The following is a 17,103-nucleotide window of genomic DNA, read 5'->3' on the forward strand; positions in this document are numbered from 1 at the left end:
GATTATACGATCTTCTATGCCTCCAAGAAACCTGGCTGACTGAACCCCCTGCAATAGGGGGGTTCGAAGTCATCCTTGCACCAGCCAAACAAGGAAGTCGAGGAAGACCTTCGTCGGGATTACTGATCGCAACCAAAAAAGACTCAGGGATCAAACTAGAAGAAACATTGATCAGCAACCAAATGATCCTGATGGTTAAGGCGGCATGGAGACGGTGGAGCACCGTTAAAAACGCCTACGAGAAAGTCACCTTAATCGTAGTAAATACCTACTGGAACCCCGCAAGTATAGAGCCTACCGCCTACATAGAAAAAATGGAGGACGCGATAGATGAGGCACTATCGGAACATCTGGTAACATACTTCCTCATATGCGGTGACCTGAACGCTACGTGTATGAGCTCGGAAGAAAGAGTGGCGCACCTAGGCCACAACTCAACAGGCAAACAACGCGGCAACCTATGGGTCAAATTGATGAATTCAAGAAACCTTCACAATTTGCACGAAGCATTCCCAGACCCAAATCGCCCGCCATCATGGGAAATGAAGGAACTGGCAGGTACAATAGACTACATCTACGTCACTGAACCATTACTGGCAATAACGAAAGATTTTGAAATTACAAGAGTCACAGCCAGCGACCACAACCCCCTGTCAACAACCTGGATGTCAATAAGGCCACAGAACGAGTATGTTGAGCACCAAGTCATAGCCAACACGAAGGGAAATCGTCTATACCTTACAACTGAGGCCATCAAGGAAATAGAAAAAGGATTCAGCTCAATGCTAAATCACTTGGGCAAAAATACTACAGATTATACGCCATTCCTGACGAAGTTTAAGAAGACTCGTAAAACAAAAACAAACAGTGAAAATCCCCCAAGACATGTGTACGACCTAACACTGGTGGAGAAACGTCGGGCACTGCGAAAAATACAGCGCAAAGCAAAATCTTCAGGATCTCCAGGGGCTGTGAGAGCGGCAGAAGCGGAAACCAAACTATACAAAGCATGGGTTAAAGGCCACAGACTGTCTCTCTACCAACAAGATGCTGAAATCATTCTAAAAGCGATAAGTGGCAAGAACACAAAAGAATTCTGGAAAATCTTGAGAGCGGCTAACGAAACCCAAGAAAATACAATCATAAACGAGATTGGGGAAACTACTTGGACAAAACATTTCACTACTATGTACCAGGCACCAAGTTCCAACTTAAAATTACAGGTCGGAATGTCTACGGAGCCATGGATAATCATTGACGACCCACATGAAATCCAAATGAAAATCAGAGGCTTAAAAAACTCTCACGCCCCAGGACCCGACGGGATCACAAACTCCGATCTAAAAACACTTGAAAATGAGTGGCCAAGCCTGCTAAGCAAAATCTTTGGCAGAAGTTGCAACTTAAAAACGATACCACCCTCATGGAAACAAGCAACAATCGTTCCAATATTCAAGAAAGGAGACAAAAAAGACCCGAAAAATTACAGACCGATTGCGCTCCTGGACGTCATCGGCAAAGTGTTTGGTTCAATGCTTCTCGATCGCTTCAAGATCTGGATGGAGGAATCACCCTGTAACGACCCACTCCAAACAGGATTCAAAAGAAACCTGGGCACGACAGCCAACATCCTAATACTAAACGTGCTGAAAAACAGAGTACTGGAAGGAGGAACGAGAATTTTTGTGGCATTCATCGATCTGACACAAGCATTCGATCGGATAGACAGGGCCCGCCTATGGTCCAAACTGGAGACCTGGGAATGTCCACCGTCTATATTAAACCCGATCAAAGCACTATACACCGACACCTCAATACGCATCCGACTTGACCAAAACGGCCTGCTATCAGCACCCATCCCAACAGCGAGAGGAGTGAAGCAGGGGTGCCCGCTGGCCCCGGCCCTGTTTTTGGCATTCATTGGAGACATCCAAAACGAGGACCCAACAATTAGAGCATTTCCCCCAAAAATATGCAAAACCCCGATAACACGTTTGCTTTATGCAGACGACCTGGTCCTAATGGATCATACACCGATTGGTCTGCAGCGTCAACTGACAAAGCTCCAAGGGTATATGCAAGAAAACAAACTGGAAATAAACGTAAAGAAAACAAAATTCTTAGTACTGGAAAAAGCGACCAGGAAAACAGAAAAATTGAAACTAACTTTGGAAGGATCACTGATCGAGCGAGTGTTTAACTTCAAATACCTAGGAGTAACCCTAGACTCCTCTTCGCAAGACAAAGCCATGCAATCGGTCCTGATGTCCAAAGCCAACAAATTGGCAGCCCAAGCCAGGGCCATAGACAAAAAGTTTGGAAGATTCTCACTTATCCCTGTGCTAGAATACTACAAGAAAAAGGTGATGCCGACACTAACATATGGGGGAGATGCTATGATGAACTTACCACGATCCATTTGGACAAAAATTGAGGCAAAGTTCTGGCGAAAAGTCCTCAGTCTCCCAAACTCGACCCCAATAGCCTCAATTCGACGAGAGCTCAGTTTACCCTCTCTCAGAAGTTCAGTCTCACAATCGTCTCTAAGACTGTTCAGGAAATGCCGGATGGCTGAACCACCATCAATATACTTTCTCATCAACCTCGAAATAGAAAGGAACACAAGCAAAACCCTCAAAAAATGGAAAGAAGAAAACTTCAGCTTGCTAGAACAGGTCAATGCAGACGAAGAACAACTAATAAAGTACCCAAAGAGAACCTTCACCAAAATCAAAGAACTCGACTGGATAAGCACCCTGGAGACAGCAGGAAAAAACAAACTAACCTTACACCTGCCGTCAACCACGAAAAAACTCAATGAACTCCAGGAATATATAAAGAAGTTCCCATCCAGGAAAGGGAGAGACATGCTGATGAGAGCCCGTCTAAATGTCTTGCAGACAAACGAGATCCTGACAATTAGAGGCCAGTCGGAGAACAATAATTGTCGATTTTGTGAGACACAAGAAAAGGAAACAATCCGCCACTTGCTCCTAAAATGTGCCTCAAACCAACATATAAGAAGAAGATACTTAAAAGCAACCTTCTCAGATTTCATCATAGAGGACGAAGAAACATGTTGGTCTCGTTTGATTGGAGGCGACAAAACATCATGGCAAATAGCATCCTACAAAATCTTGGAAGCCATAAACTGGCCGATAAAGGCACATTTTTAGAGAGCTGTTCTCATTTTATCATCTTCTTTCCTTTTTATCTTCGCCACGCTTACAGACACAGACAGAAACCTCAAACTTTGTAAAAATCTTTTGATTAAATACAAATAAAAAAAAAAAAAAAAAAAAAAAGGTGACTGTTCTCATGGTAAAATAAGAAGAAATATAGTTGTTGATTTAGAAGCAGCAGTATTAGGATGTCATCCTGACAAATGTACCATTTTGAATGTTGAAATCATATTTCAAGGAATCCTGACTGTTAACCAAGAACTGTGTACCATTAACTTTGTGGACATTACATTTTTTTTGAACTGTGGCGAATCTTCCTGTGGCATTGACAAAGCATCATGGCCAGGATTGCCACAGGGCTATTTTGCTAGAAGTGAAAAATGGAAAACTTCACCCAAAAGGAGGAGATTTGTTACTAGTGGAACTTTTGTTTAAAGGAGGCGATTATTACCATTGGAACTTTTTGTTGATTAACTTTTGCTTTAACTTTACATCTTTAAGGACAGAGTTCAGAGATTTCCTTTCCAAAGTTGAACATTGTGATGAAGTTACTTCAAATCCTGGGGAAGGGAAATCACCCAGGATTTCAGAAGGAGATTTAGGAAATGTGCATATTAGTAATGTTCTGTGGAATTGCCATACCTTTTATTTAGGTGTTTGTTGTTTAGTGTAAGGTCCAGTTATCCTGTGTTAAAGTGTGTTCCCTTAGGTTTTAGAATAGGCACGGAATTCCTCAACAGAGTAGGCAAAGTGAGGCATCTTTATACATTTTATTTTAAAATAAAATGGCATATTTTGAAAGATCTTCAAACAGTTGTCCACCTCGTATTACTGACGCCTCACATATGGTGTCATGGGTGGGATCGGGATCAGCTGATACAAACTGGGGATCCACAATGTATTTGGCAGACTCTGATCAAACTGAAGCTGAGTCAAAGAAGGGTTTTTCTCAGCCAATTTCTCCTACTCGCACCACTTGTACTTCCCATTCAAAACCTGGTTCTCATACCTCCCTTACTAGGGAGGAAAGGAGCTTTGATTCCTTTTCCATCAAAGCAACTGGGGGAATAAGAGAAGTCCCTTGTAATCAGTGCCCTCCTAGGATGAATGTAGGCATACAATTATTCAAAGTCTCAGTCCAGGCTATTCTTGCTAAAAGACAATGGTCCTCATTCAGACCCTGCCGGTCCGGAAACAATGGTGCTGGTAAGCTTACCAGCACTGTTGTTTCTGGACCAGCATATTACAGGTCTGCCTGACGGAGCCGCCATGCCCAACAGGTCTGACCCTGCCAGGCACAATGGCCCTGGTAGGTAGCCCCATCACGGAAGCACCGGCACCGTTAACAATGGTGCCGGTGCTTCTGTGTGCCTATTCCCATAGAGTCTGACTGGACTCTATGGGAATGGGGAGCAACATTTTACCGGCACCTGACTTTCCGGGTGGCCGGGATTGTAATCCCTGGTGGCACTGGGAAGTCAGGCCCCGGTAAATATAGCACCAGCAAGGTTACCACCGGACCCATAATGAGACCCAATGGGGCTCATTCGGACTATGCCTGTCCAGAAACAAGGGTGCCAGTACGCTTACCGGCACCATTATTTCCGGACCGGCATATTACAGGTCTGCCTGCAGGAGCCGCCATGCTGACAGGTCTGACCTTGCCGGGCACAGTGGCCACGGTAGGCAGACCTGTCACGGAAGCACCGGCACCATTCACAACGGTGCCGGTACTTCCATGTCCCCATTCCCATAGAGTCCAATGGGACTCTATGAGAATGGAGAACAACATTTTACCAGCGCTTGACTTTTCCGGGCTACTGGGATTGTAATCTCCTGATGGCACCGGGAAGTCAAGTGCCGGGAAATATTTACGGCTCTGTCGGCAACCCGCTGGTAGCACCGGCACGGTTACCGCTGGACCTGTAATGAGCCCCAATATGTTTAATATTATGTGTATCATCTATATTTCCCTCAGAATCTTGTGATTACAGGAAAAGACAAACGAATAGTGTATTTGCTACTAGAGGTAGAATTTCCCATTTATATATATGTATTTTTTTTATTGTGCATGTAGTCACACAAAATGACTTTTTACAAAAAAAGTATCAAAATCAATTTACAAATGATCAATTCATTTTTATTAATTCATATAAACCTTAATGAAAAGAAAAGAAAATAACATCATAAAATAAACACATAACTGAGGTCAATTAAAGAAATATTAAAATATAAACAGTACACAACAAACAAGCATCACTTCAAAAATAGAATCACAAGGATTGAATACAGTCCTTTGCACTATCTTGTCTAGCCAGATTACAATGACAGTGTTAGTTATAAAGTTCAATTCATTCAAGAATTTCAGTAGAGTAATAGACAATGAAATCTCCTTTCCTGCCAATAACCTGTGCCAAAAGTCTTGAGTTGCGATCCAAATAGTATCATGCACAAAATGTGCGAAATATTTTTCCCTCTGTGTCAAAGTAAATGAGCAAGAAATCACATATCTTGAGGGTATCCTTCTCTGCATAGATTACATTCCCCTGCAATGGGATCTAATTTGTTAAAAATTAGATCAGTCTCATTAGTTTTTGTCAGACCTAATCGAAACCGCAATAACTCATTACGCCACAAGGAGTTTGGAAATCTTCTGATGTATGGTAGCACATATAAACTAGATTTTTCAGATAATGGAAGGTTTTTGACGTTTTTTGGGGTTATTGATTACTGCTCTTGTTTTAATCCAATCTGAACGCATAAGTGCTTGTTTGACTTTCTCAGGATTTTCTATGAGAGTCTGGGATGTACATTCACACTGAGCGATAATCTTTTGGGTGTCATTGTGTGTATTTGTGAGCAGACTATTTTTCCAGTTGTTTGTATAGTCACAAATGGCTTTGTACAAAGATCGATCAGGTGGGATAAGGATCCGTCTATAAAGTGATAGAACTTTCCAATTACAGTGAGATTCTAAGGAATGTAAGCCCAGTTCATATCTCAATCTGACGATCAGTAGAGATTGCGATAAGCATAGTGTCTTTTTCCATAAACGGCCCTCCAGGCAGCCCCAATTGATGTTACGCGCATTGGGGGTACATCCCATTCCATATAAGAGTGCCGGAATTATTTTTCCTTTATATAAATTTACTAAAGGTATTACGGAAAATCAACATTATGTACACAAGAGTTTTCTTAACTGGCACATGTATTGATGTGTTTTCCCTTCTAGCTCTAAGGTTAGATCTTAAAGCGATAAATTAGATCTAAGTTTAATTCCCAGGTATTTTACTTTTTGACCTATTGGAATTACTTGTTGGGCTATACACAATTGTGGTTCACGAGACCTGTTACTTGGTTTCCCAAAAATAATGGTATTTGACTTTGTGGGATTGATTTTTAGGTCATTGGTCAGGGCGTTTGCTTACACGGATGGCGGTAGGGATTTACCGGTACCGGTAAATCCCTACCGCCTTACTACGAGGTCCCTTTGCGGGTTGGGGGATTTAACGCCTGCTTTTTGCAGGCGTTAAAATCCAACCCACTAAGGGACCTCGGAGCTAATTACGGCACCGCAAAATTGCAGTGCCGTAATTAGCGTCTTCCCCATTCCCATAGAGCCCTATGGGGCAAAAATGGGAATGGGGAAGGGCAATGGCGGAAGGGGGATTTACCGCCCCTCCAACCTTGGAATGGGGCGGTAAATCCCCTTTCCGCCAAGGCGGTGCCGGTATTTTACCGGCATGAGCCATGGCGCTAATAGCACCATGGCTCACCGCCTACCGGGTAATGAGGCCCTAAGTGTTTTAGCCCTAAAGGAGTGTTATCTGTTAGGGTTATATCATCAGTGTAGGCGAGTAGGTGGACTTTACAACTTCCGATGGAAGGGGACGCAAAGGTGTAGTTTTGTAGGAAACAAACTAAGTCCGCTAGATACAGGTTAAAAAGTAGGGCTGCTAATAGACACCCTTGCCTTACACCGTTATCAGAGGGGATGTTTGAAGAAAGGTCACCCTGTATGTTGAGTCTAACGCTAATGGTAGTGCGGTCATGCAGGGCAATGATTATTTGTAATAACCCATCTGGTATGTTCCATGATTTAAGTTTTTGCCAAAGTTTTCACCTATTCACAAGGTCGAAAGCCTTCGATAAATCGAGAAAGGCACTATAAATTGGAAGAGCTTGGCCCTCATTACAACCCAGGCGTTAAGGGGTTAACAGCGCCGTAAAAGGTGGCGGCGCCGTTAAACCCTTAACGCCTGATTACAAGGTCCCTTTGCGGGTTGGAGACTTTAACGCCTGCTTTCTGCAGGCGTTAAAAACCAACCCGCAAAGGGACCTGGGTGCTAAGAACGGTGCCGCAATTTGCGGCACCGTACTTAGCACCTTCCCCGTTTCCATTGAGCCCTATGGGGCAAAAATGGGAATGGGGAAGGGCCATGGCGGCATGGGGAATTACCGCCCCGCCAACCTCGGAATGGGGCGGTAATTCCCCATTCCACCATGGCGGAGTCGGTAAGTTACCGGCATGGACCATGGTGCTATTAGCATTAGCACCATGGTCCAACGCCAAGGTCGTAATGAGGGCCATTGACTTTTTTTGCTTTGTGCTTGCAAGATGTTTAAGATAGTAGAAAGCCCTTTTCTGAATCCTACCTCAAACTTTGATAGGATATGCTGACTAGTAGCCCATTTATGCAACTCATGGAGGATCACGCGAGAAGAAATCTTGCTATCACAATCCATTAGAGCAACTGGTCGATAATTTCCTGGGTCAAGTGTGTTGCCCTTTTTATGAATAGGAATTATTATGGCTTGTTTCCAGGAACTAGGTATTATTTTGAACAGCACAATTTTTTTAATAGTTTTCTTAGAATTAGGAACTAAGTCTGCCGGATACAGGTTAAAAAGTAGGGCTGCTAATAGACACCCTTGCCTTACACCGTTATCAGAGGGGATGTTGGAAGAAAGGTCACCCTGTATGTTGAGTCTAACTCTAATGGTAGTGCGGTCATTGTTAAGATGGAGTTCTGAACTCTGACCTGGTGGGCAGAGGTTCAGAAGGCCAGCCTAGTTTCTTGAAACAGGGTAACCTTCTGGACAAGTCAGACCAATCAAAGTAGCAATGGCAGCGGTCAAGACTAGGTCTCAGGAGGGGTGAGGGTGACCGAAAGGCCTCAACATGCACACAAAGTAAAAGACACTTACAAATCACGCCCATTCAGGTGTATATATATTAAAAATTCAAATAGATTTATTCAAGGCCTTTGAGTTTCAACTCAATAGTTAATAACAGTAACACTTTTAAGCCAACACAATCCTACTAAAGTACATATATACAAGACAACTTTCTCCTTTCCTTCCATCTAACCCTCTCTACCCCTCAGGCCAAGCCATTCCCAGCACTGCCACCTACCTTCTCGGTTGATGCTTTTGCTGCCACTTTTTCACCTCCCACTCTTCCTTTGGCTGACTCACATCCTGACACAGCCCTTTCCATGCTCCACTGTTCTATATCTGGTACTCTTGATGTTCTTGCCCCTGTCATGAGGATCCGCTTGAAGCCCAAAGCCAAGTTCAACTCTTGGTATGACTCAGACCTTGTCACCCTTAAATGCAAGTGCAGGGAGGCTGAGAGGAAATGGCATGCTTCTGGTACATCCTCTGGCAAACTGGCCTGCTGCCTGCTCCAAAGGCAATACCGGCTCTCTGTCTGCACCAAGAAGAGAGCCCGCATCCAAAGCCTGCGTCTCCACGGCATCTAACTACTCGGCCGAACTCTTTAAAATCTGCATGGAGCTGGCATATCATGCTACAGTCTCTACCTCTCCTGTCTCCTCCCAGACCCTCTGCACAGCCCTGGCTTCTCATTTCATCTCTAAAACTCAGGACATCATGTCCTCTCTCTCTTCCTCTCCTCCTCCTCCCTCTACTCCCTGCACTTCCTCTGGCCCTTCTTCGGCCACCTCTCCTCCCTCCTTCTCCACCTTTCCCCTGTTCTCCTCAGGCAAGGTTTCTAGACAAGTCTGATCTATGAAAGTCTCGTCAAAACAGTTTCACCCCTGTTCCTCCAAAACCATCAAGGACCACATTGACACCCTGGCTCCTGCTCTGGCTGATTTCTGCAACCACTCCTTCACCACTGGAGTCTTCCCCTTCCCCTTGAATCACTCCCTTGTGCACCCTCTTCTTAAGAAACCCTCTGCCCGGCTAACTATCGGCCAATCTCCACCACTCCTTTCCTGGGCAAACTCCTGGAAAAGCTGGCCATCTCCCAGCTTAATCTTCACACTGAATCTGTTGGTTGTTTCCTTGACCATCAGTCTGGCTTCAGAGTTGCCAGAAGCATGGAAACTGCTCTCCTTAACATCCATGAAGATCTGTGCCCCAACCTCAATTCCAACACCCCCTGTGTCCTCATCTTACTTGATCTCTCTTCTGCCTTCAACACGGTCAACCATGCCATCCTGCTCAACCGTCTCCGTGATAACCTGGCCATCACCGATCAAACCCTGGCTTGGTTGACCCCCTTCCTCTCCGATCGACCCTCCCAGGTCCAACTCGGGCCCTTCCTCTCCTCTATCTCTATCTCTACCTATGGTGCTCCCAAAGGGTGTAACCCCTCTCCCTGGCTGTTCAACCAGTACCTGGCACTTCTTTCCCACCGCATTGCCACTCTCTGCCCTGACTTTCAGTGCTATGCGGATGACTCTCAACTCATTTTCAGGCTCCCTCAGCCACCTCTTCTCCTTCTCTGATCTCTGACTGTCTGTCCGCCATCCAGGAGTGGTGTGCCGCCAATGATCCCTGCCTTAATGCCAGTAAGACCGAGATTTTCCTCATTGGCACACCTGCTCCCTCCTTTCCTGTCACTCTCTGGCCGGCCTCTCTTGGCCCTCTTCCTGCTCCCACCTGTGAGGCTAAAAACCTTGTGGTCATCTTCAGCTCCCCACTTTCCTTTTCTCCTCACATCTCTGACGTCTCTAAGAAGTCACACTACCAGCTGCACCTCCTCAGAGGTATTCTTCCTTTCCTCTCCTTCCCCCAGAAGCTCACTGTCTCAAGAGCTCTGGTTCTCTCTAGGCTGGACTACTGCAACAGCCTCTTTCTAGATCTGCCTGTCTCTACTCTCTGCCCTCTGCAACTCATCCAAAACAGGACTGCGAGACTTGTCCTTGGCCTCAAGCCCAGGGATCATATCTCTCCATGACTGAAATCTTTGCAATGGCGGCGAGGATTCATTTCAAAACCCTCTGCATTGTCCACAAGGCCTTCTGGGGCCTGGGACCTCAATACCTTCAACTCTCTCTCCTATATATCTTCCTTCTCGAGCTCTTCGCTCATCCGCCTCCAACTGCCTGCAAAACGAAGAGGACCCAATGGGAGATCTGCTCACATACAGGCACACCATACGTGGACGAATCATGGACCACGGTGGTCCCAGGCATTCACAGCACATTAGGCTCTCTGGCACCCAGGAAGTGTATTGGAACCAGACAGGTCAGCCCACATCCTGGAAGCACACACACAATGCATGCAGAAGCCCGCGAAAGCTTGGCATTTCGTGGGAGAATGCATGCCCAAATAAGGACTGGCCCGGGTCGGCTCGACCTGGGGAAGGTGAAGGGGCAAGATGGCCAAAGGACAAGACAAAGAACCTCGTGGCATGGCCATTTTGGAGCCAGGCCACCTGTTTTTGTCAAACACAGTAAACATGGTTTACCTGGCAGGAAAGGGTTAACAATATACAAAAAGTTAAGCTGCCACCAGCCCTGTCCAAGGCACATCTGCACTTCTCCTAAAAAATCCTTCGAGAGTATCTAGGGCCTTTAGAAATGACAGGAAGACCCAAGTGCACTGTACTGTAAGGTACATTGTGCACTTGCAACATGTTGCAGAAAAGTCATTGACAAGGACTAAGGGAAACAAAGTCTTGCAGTACTGACTGTCTTTAAGGGCATGTCCGTTTCCCCATAATAAAGTGAGCGAAAATCCCAGGGGAGTGCAGCAGAAGGCTTTGCTCCACTGGCAAAGTCAGACTATGGTGTAAAACAGCAGCAAAAAAGTTGTGAGGTACACAACTGGAGGGGAAACTTCACATAAATGTGAATCTTTCCTAACACTCCCCCCTCCGAGACCAAGGACAGGGGGAATTAATCCACCCCTGGATGATCTCATGTTCAGGTCAATTAATCATACTGGACAACCCATCAGAATTGCTATGTTGGACACCTGGCCTATGCTCAATAGTGAAGTCAAATCCTTGAAGGCTTACGTACCACATGAGCAACTTTGGATTCACTCCCTTCATGTTCATTAGCCACTTTAAGGGTTTATGGTCAGTTTGCACAGTGAAGTGGGTCCCATAGAGGTAGGGCCTCAGCTTCCTTAGGGCCGACACAACAGAGAAACATTATTTCTCTAGTGTGGACCATCTGAGCTCTCTGTCTTTAAGCTGGTGACTAATGAAGCCAATAGGGTGTTCCTTACCCTTTTCATCTACTTGTGATAGTACAGTTCCTATCCCATTGTCAGAGGCATCTGTGCGCACAATGAAAGGTCTTCAGTGGCCCTGAGAACAGGGGCCTGGTACAAGGAGTCTTTTAAGCCATTGGAGGCCTTCCCACACCTTTCAGACCAAGTTACCTTCTTGGCTTTCTTAGGAGTTGTGAGATCAGTCAGAGGGGCAGCTATGGTGCCATAGTCTGCCATGAAATTTCTGTGGTACCCAGAGAGTCCTAAAAAGGCTCTCAAATGGGTTTGTGTAGTGAGGGTAGGCCAGTCTTGTACTGCTTGTACTTTACTGGGTAGAGGCTGTATCCTCCCTCCACCTACTTCATGCCCAAGGTAGACCACTGAACCTTGTCTGCTCTGGCACCTACTGGCCTTTATGGTCAAGTGGGCCCTTTGAAGAGCCTGCAACACAATCCTAAGGTGTTTCACATGGTCCTCCCAGGTAGCACTGAAAACGGCTACATCATCCAGATATGCTAGACAGAATTAATTCAACCCATTAAGGACATGATTCACAAGCCTCTGGAAAGTGGCAGGTGCATTCTTCAATCCAAAAGGCATTACCGTGAACTGGTAAAGACCCTCTGGTGTTGAGAAAGCTGTCTTCTCCTTGGCATGTTCTGCGAGAGCTATTTGCCAATAGCCTGCAGTGAGGTCAAATGTGCTGAGGTATTTGGAGGCAGCCAAAGTATCCACCAGCTCATCTGTTCTAGGCAAGGGGTGTGCATCTGTCTTCGTGACAGCATTCAGAGCCCTGTTATCCACACAGACCTCAACTCAGAGGTACCTGCCTTTTGGAACCAACACCACTGGGCTGGACCAAGGACTACTAGAGGGTTCAATCACCCCAAGATCCAACATTGTGTTGACCTCTGTCTTAATGTAAGACCTTACTTTGTCTGACATCCTGTATCCCCCACCAAGGTGTCAAACTAGGAGCTCGTGAAAACAAGGAGGAAAACTGGCTCAGCAAACTTTTCACCTCTTCTTGTTGATCAGAAGTCAGGTGAGGGGCTACTTTGACACCCTCAATGGAGTTATCTAAAGGGCTGCCCTGAAACAGGTCAGGGAGAGATTCTGACCCCTCCTCCTCAACATTAGAAGTCAGCATTGTGCAGCGATTTCAACTCTTGGGATGAAAGCCTTCAGTCTATTCACATGGAACACCTTTGGAGCCTGTCCAGCCCTTCCAAGGTCCACTAAATAGTTGACCTCACCCAGTGACTCCACCACTGTGTAAGGGCCTGACCATTTGTCCTGCATAGCTCTAGGCCTTATAGGATTCATGATCAGGACTTGCAGACCTGGTGCGAAATTGATGAGGGCAGCTTTCTGGTCATACCAATGTTTCACCAGTGCTTGCCCTGCCTTCAGTTTCTCACTAGCCAGACCCATCAGGAGTACCATCCTCTTTCTGAGCCCTAGCACATAGTCTACTATATTGGTAGTGATAGGGGAAGTGGACATCTCCCATCCCTCTTTGACTATTACTAAGGGTCCCCTCACAGGGTGACCAAACAGAAGCTCGAAGGGGCTGAAGCCAGCACTCTCCTGAGGTACTTCTCTGTAGGCAAAAAGTAAACATGGTAAAGGAAGATCCCATTTTCTGCTTTGGGGCTCTTGCAGAGCCCCAATCATGCTCTTTAAGGTTCTGTTAAACCTTTCTACAAGACCATTGGTTTGTGGGTGGTATGTGGATGAAAACGTAAAGATGACATCACATTCCTTCCACAGGGCCTGCATATAGTTTGACATAAAGTTGCTGCCCCTATCAGACACAACTTCTTTAGGGAAGCCAACCCTAGTAAAGATGGCAAGTAAAGCTTTTGCAACTGACTTGGCAGTCACAGTGTTCAATGGGATGGCCTCAGGATACCTGGTGGAATGTTTGACCAGCACCAGGATAAACCTATTGCCTGAGGATGTTTGGTTGTCAAGGGGACCAACAATGTCGATCCCTACCCTCTCAAATGGTACCCCCACAACTGGGAGTGGTACCAATGGATTTTGGATTGTTGTGCCACTTTTACCAGATAACTGGCATGTGGCACAATTCCTGCAGTGACTTTCTACTTGCACCCGCATCTTGTGCCAGTAGAATTGCATGGATAACCTTTGCTTGGTTCTCTTGATACCAAGGTGACCAACAAGGGGGACTTCATGCACCAACTGCAAGAGGAAGGGTCTTACAGCAAGGGGAACCACCAACCTTCTATGGTCGCCTTCTGTTATTTTTTTTAAAATTAATTTTATTGGTTTACATACAAACCTTTAAAATGAAATCATTCGTTATCACTCGTTACATCTCATTACAATCCACCACGTTACCCAGCAGCTCTCTTTTGTTCTACCTCTTTTTACATTTTCGTGTAATTAATCACTGAGCATAGTTTCGAGTAACACGTCACGAGTGTGATTCACTTAGTCCAGTAATCGATCTTCGATTATCCCCAAAAAAATTTGTCAACGGCAGTATCAATTTCAAATCTGTTCCGTTGAACATTTGTTGCCACCACTCATCTGCATTGAGGGATGGATGAGACTCGCTCCAAGTGCCCAATAGTCTGGTTCTCTTTTACGTAAATTGGTGCAAAATAGCACCAAATGTTTTAAAGTTTCAGAGTCCTGTGTACAACAACGACACGTAGGGTTCAAGTTCGCATTGGCTGACCATGGTCTCAAACGTTCCTTGGTTTTAAACATATTAAGCCTAAAGCTCATACATAACCTCCTTGCGTTTGGGTCTAGGAATAATTTGATGTATTTTTGCAGGCTATTGAATGCCCGAGCCTCCCGTGGCACTTTGCTCAATATTTTGGATGCTCCTCTTTCGGAGCATGTCGATTCCCAGTCCAGGTGCCACAATTTTAATTTTGCTGCGTCCGGATTTCCTTGGAGCAGCTCTGGGTCGATGTCATACTCTGACATTAAACTTTCACATCGTTTAAGCCAAATTGCCAAAACACTTGGGGCTGACGAGCCGGCATTGTGGAAGATTGCAAATTGCGGAATTGGTTTGCATGCTTTTGTTTTCCGGTATAATGATAGCAAACTCCAACATACTCGTGCATGGATAGAGATTAGCGATAGTTCGTACCGGATTGAAGCCGTCGAAGTTCCTTTCGCTATACCTAGTACTTTCATCCAGAAGATGTTCTCAAGCATGGACCACACCTACCATGAACAGCCCCCTGCATTTTCTGCCCCATACGTTAGTGCTGGTATTACTTTTTGTTGGTAAAATCGCAGGCCTACTTTGAGGGAGAATCTTTTGAATCTTTTCTTTAGCACTAGAGCTTGATTTGCCAGTTGTTTGCATTTGCGTTTTGTCGCTGTTGTCCACGGATCGTCATTGAGACTAGAACTGATAATCATTCCAAGATATTTTACACTAGATGATATCAATAGTTTTTCTTGTCCCATTAACCAAGATTGGCTCTTTGTCGTTCTAATCCAACCGCTTTTAAGATTTTTTAGCACAAGGATTTCACATTTCTTTGTGTTGATAAGTAGATGATTTTCAACCACATATTGTTGTACTGCATTGATTTTTCTTTGCAGACCAATTGTTGTTAAATCCAGCAGTATGAGGTCATCTGCGTACAGGAGCCAACTCAGACTGGAGCTGTGCATCTTTGGTGGGAAGGACTTTACGGCCTCGATAGAATTGCCAATGTCCGATATAAACAAACTGAATATCGCAGCTGCCAAGGGACAACCCTGTTTGACTCCCTTAAATGTTTCGATCGAAGATGACAAAGGGCCGGTTTGATCTAATCTTACTCTAATGGAGGTGCCGGTGTGTAGATCTTTTATTGCAGCCAAGAGATCATCCGGGCAACACCATGCACTCAATTTCTTCCATAGCAGTTCCCGATCTATCGTATCGAAAGCATAAGAGAAGTCAATGAAGGCAAGGTATACGGTTGTTTGTGATCTGATTGCCTCCATTTTCAATAAATTCAGCAGCAGCAAGTTCAGTGAGCAACCGACGTGTTTTACGAATCTGGTCTGTCTAATGTCGACATGATTTGACCGTGTAGCCCACTTGACTAACTTGAGTTGTAATATAGTTGCATAGATCTTTCCCAGGACATCAAGTAAGGCAATCGGTCGGTAGTTTTTTGGGCAAGTTCTATCGCCCTTTTTGTACACCGGCACAATCACAGCCGATTTCCACGAGTTTGGTGTCTGACCTTGGTCGTTTACTCTCTGAAAGAGAGTCACGCAGAGGTCGCCCCATAACTCTGTATGTTGCTTGAACGTGAAGTTTGTCAGACCGTCTGGCACAGGTGCCCATGAGTTGTTAGCTTTTTTGATTATTCTTACAATGTCGTCTTTGGGAAATATTAAGGCCCATTTTGTTTTAGTTGGGGCAGGCAAGTTAGTTGATCTTGTGTTCTTTTTGTATAGGTCATTAAAGTGGGCAATACACGTTGCTTCCGGTACCATGGATGTGTCACACCGCTTCCTACTAAGTCAAGGACACGCCCCTCCGCGTCTACCTCTATCCGCGCTCCCCGGCACACACGCTCAGATACATGTACTTCGTTTCCCACTCACGTTTCACACAACAGGGCATGGCATGGCATGTTTGGCGGAGCTGGCGTTTATCGCCCTTCACGGCTGTGGCAAACCAAGTGGAGACTCCTTCACTCCAGGAACTCACATCCTTCGCAGAGACCGGCGCTGCCCGGCGCGTCACGGATCACGTGACTCTTAGTTGCCTAGCAACGCTACAACGCTTTCGGTTCACTTCTCACGTGATACTGTCACGTGCGTCCCTTCCAGGGATAAAAGGAGTTTGAAAACCGAAGGCGTTGCTTCACAGCTGTTTCAACTAGGATCACGTGACGCTCTCTCTTCGTTCAAGGACCTGTTCTGTTCTGACCTACGCTTGCTCCACGGATCGTCTTTGCTTAACCCTTCACTGACTCTGGAACTTTGGATTGCCTATTGCCGATTTACGCTTGCTCCACGGATCGTTTTTGCTTAACCCTTCACTGACTCTGGAACTTGGATTGCCTATTGCCGACTTACACTTGTTACATGGATTGTCCTTGCTTGACCCTTCATTGGCTCTGGAACATTGAATCATCTGTTTTCTGACCTCGGACTGCCTGGAGTTCTCTACGGATCACGTGTTTCATTAGGACCTCGGTCCTACAATAGGTGGTTACCTGCTCTACCTTACAGCCTTGTCCAGCCACAGTCTGGAGGTTCACGCCTCTTTCAGCCTTGGGAAAGACACAAGTCCTCACAGGTATTCCAGTGTTTTGGTATTTGCATTTGGGAAGATTGTGTCCTGCTTTCCTACTTACATAACCATTGTACCTTGCCTTACAGCGCTCAAGGGGTTCTTCCGGCTGTCCCGCGTCCTGGCTTGGGGACTTCCACCTGTGGCCTT

This window comes from Ambystoma mexicanum, chromosome 8, assembly GCF_040938575.1.
Source record: "Ambystoma mexicanum isolate Mex_15411 chromosome 8, UKY_AmexF1_1, whole genome shotgun sequence".
In the NCBI taxonomy this organism is placed as follows: domain Eukaryota; kingdom Metazoa; phylum Chordata; class Amphibia; order Caudata; family Ambystomatidae; genus Ambystoma; species Ambystoma mexicanum.